A 3,689-nucleotide genomic window follows, 5' to 3' on the forward strand; every position below is an offset into this window, starting at 1 on the left:
ATCCGGAACCATTGGCTCCTAACTGCTCCCCTGCCTGCCTGCCTGATCGTCCCTAACCACCTCTGCCTGCCGGCCTGATCACCCCCAACTGCCTCTGCCTGCAGGCCTGATCACCCCTAACCATCTCTGCCTGCCAGCCTGATTGCCCCCTAACTGCCTCTGCCTCAGCCCTACCACTGGGGCTTGGTCTGGAAGGATGTCCGGAAGGTCGTCCGGAAGATGTCTGGTCTAATTAGCATATTACCCTTTTATTAGTATAGATCTACTATGTGCCAAGTGCTTTAGTGCCACTGGAAAGCCAGCAATGAACAAAACAAATGGAAATGCCTGTCTTCATGGAGCTATTCTCCTTGTCTGCATGCCTGGGTAAAGGTGTGAGGGAATGTGGCATCCACGCACTCAGCCACCTAGATTTTTAGTGAACATGTACTTTGTGCCTGACCCTGTGTTGGTTGTTGGGGAGACGCAGGCACAAGTCAGGCCCAGGCTGGTCTAGTGGGGAAGCAGCCTCAGCCCCCACCTCGTAACATTGTCAGCCTGGACTGCTGGGAGAGGCTTGAACTGGGCTTTGCAAGTGACCATCAGAGAAGGGATGAAGCAGGTACCAACCAGAGGAAATGACACAATGACAGACTTCGAGGTATTTGGGATCTGGGGCCCTTTGTGTGGTTAAGGCCTTGGGTTTGTGGCACAGGGAAGGAAGTAGTGGGAGAGGCGAGGTGATGGTGGTGTGATTTCAAAGGCCAGAGAAGCTACTGAGTGTAACAGGGGGCGGTGGGGGTGCAGGGGGTGGATATTATCACATTGGTTTGGGGACGTCACGCTAGCAGCGGGGATGAAGTATGATGTGAAGGAAAGAGTCCGCAGGTGGGAAGACCAGAGAGAAAGCTTTCCCTCAGGCCCAGGGGAGAGCAGATGAGGGCCTAGGCCAGGGGTCCTCAAACTTTTTAAACAGGGGGCCAGTGCACTGTCCCTCAGACCGTTGGAGGGCCGGACTATAGTTTAAAAAAAAAACTATGAACAAATTCCTATGCACACCGCACATATCTTATTTTGAAGTAAAAAACCAAAACGGGAACAAATACAATATTTGTATTTGCATGTGGCCCGCGGGCCGTAGTTTGAGGACCCCTGGCCTAGACTGACCCACGGTGGTTGCCATGGAGAGGACCCAGGAGGCACTCCGGATTTGGCCACTGAGGCGAAGTTGTGACATTGTGGTTTCTTCACCAGAATGGGCTTTGTCATCCAAGAATGCAAGTGAGACTCAGCTGAGTGCCCTGCACCGTCCCTCCACGAGGTCAGGTGCCAGGGCCGCTATGAAAACTAGTACAAATGTAGTCCCAGAAGATAAACTCTTGTTGACACCTCCTCAAGAGTATGAGGTGTGCCCTGGCCAGTGTTGCTCAGTGGTTAGAGTGTTGGCCCATGCACTGAAGGGTCACAGGTTCAATTCCCAGTCAAGGGCATGTAGGGTTGCAGGTTCAATCCCTGGGCCTGGTCGGGGTGCGTGCAGGAGGCAACCAATCAATGTGTCTCTTTCACATTGATGTCTCTCTCTCTCTCTCTCTCCTCCCTCCCTTCCACTCTCTCTAAAGATCAATGGGAACAAATATCCTCTGGTGAGGATTAAACAAAAAAAAGGAGAGTGCAAGGCGAGAATGTTGAAGTGAGGAGAGGCTGGGCCTTCTGACCAACCGTGGACTTTTTGCCATGTTGTCCCTTCCTTGTCCCTTCCCACCTTTATTTGTATTATTTATTTATTTATTTACTATATTTTATTGATTTTCTTACAGAGAGGAAGGGAAAGGGATAGAGAGCTAGAAACATCCATGAGAGAGAAACATCAATCACCTGCCGCCTGCACACCCCCCACTGGGGATGTGCCCGCAACCAAGGTATATGCCCTTGACCGGAATCGAACCTGGGACCCTTCAGTCCGCAGGCCGACGCTCTATCCACTGAGCCAAACGGGTTAGGGCTGTATTATTTATTTAATTTACATTTTAGGTCAAGTGGGAAAAAGTGCAGTGAGAGCCCCAGCCCTGGCCTTTCCTAGCCTTGTGAACCTGGGTTCCGTATATAACTGTTCTGAGCCTCAGTGTCCAATCCGTACACCCCGGACGATAGCAGCAGCTGCCGTGAAGGAGGGAGGATTACGGGAACGACTCAGCATTGCCCCTGGGACAGGTGGATGCTCAGATGGGTGAGGGAAGGTGCCCCCAACAGCTTTCTGTTTGCTTTGAGTGTCAGGAGGCACAGAGGTGCCATCGCTGCTGGGGAATGCAGGAAGACGCACTCGGGGAAGGCGCGGCCGGCAGGTGTGGCGGTGCCCACATGGAGGCCTTGGCCTTGCTCACTAGCGTAGCGGATGGACCATGGTCACACCTTTTGCCTCTGGTGCCCAGCCCAGGGCTCAGGCGCGCAGCAGGCGCTGCCTTGGAGGAGCGGGATCTGGCTTGTGCATAGACGTCAATATTGTAGACACGTAGACACACAGCCGAACCCGGGGAGGTGAGAGGGTAAAGAAAGAAGATGGATGGGGCGTGGGGAACCCGCTGTTGGGGGTGTGGGAGAATGGAGGGGTCTGGAAGAAGGCTGAGAAACAACATCCAGAGGCTTGTGTGTGTTTTGGGGGGGCGGGCAGAGGCAGGGGACAGGCTGGGAACTAAGGGGAGGGTTTACAGAAGAGCCCTGGCTGGTTTGGCTCAGTGGATAGAGCATCGGCCTGCGGACTGAAGGGTCCTGGGTTCGATTCTGGTCAAGAGCGCATGCCTGGGTTGCGGGCTCGGTCCCCAGTAGGGGGCGTGCAGGAGGCAGCCAGTCGATTCTCTCTCATCATTGATGTTTCTCTCTCTCCCTCTCCCTTCCTCTCTGAAATCAATAAAAATATATTTTTAAAAATCAAGAAAGAAAGGAGAGAGAAGTCATCAAGGTCATACGTCCCTGAAAGACCAAGGGGGCTGAGGCCTGACAGGTGATCGATGGATCTCCCATCAGAGGGGTCACTGGTGCTGGGCAGAAACAGGTGTTGGCCCCATCACAGGAAGGAGCACAGGGGGAGGTCAGCCTGAGACAGGGAGGCAGGAGAGGAGAGGTGGGCGCCAAGGAGCGGGGCGCAGGTCCTGGGTGGTCAGGGGCATCGGGATTCCCCTCCCAATGTGGGTGAATTTCCCCTTTAAAAGGCAGATCTATCTTAAAGGTCGGCCAGGAGGTTTGGTTAGGTAGTGAGCACCCCGTCCCTGGAGGTAGACAAACAGAGCTCTGAGACTCCCTGCTGCCCAGGGACTCACACTTGGAGTGGGAAAGGCTGTGCAAAAAATAAATAAATAAATAAAATGCCCCTTGTCCTTCTCAGCGAGGCTTGGCTGATTCCTCACATCACAAAAGCCACCGAGGGTCAGTCTTGCTATTTCTAGTGTCCAGAGGGTCTCCTGCAGGGCCACCCGCACAAACTCACACACACACACACACACACACACACATACACACACTCAAAGGAGGAAATAAATGTTAGAAGCAAACATGAAAAGCAACGTATACGCACACACACCCGCACATACACACCCGCACGCGCACACACACGCAGAGGGGGTCGTGCACAGGCTCACACTGATGCTCCCAGGCACAAACATAGAATCTGTCCGTCCCGCCCGCTGTCTATCCGCAGCCCCTCTCCCGGGGTGTCC

Source organism: Myotis davidii, unplaced genomic scaffold, assembly GCF_000327345.1.
Source record: "Myotis davidii unplaced genomic scaffold, ASM32734v1 scaffold1047, whole genome shotgun sequence".
NCBI classification, from domain to species: domain Eukaryota; kingdom Metazoa; phylum Chordata; class Mammalia; order Chiroptera; family Vespertilionidae; genus Myotis; species Myotis davidii.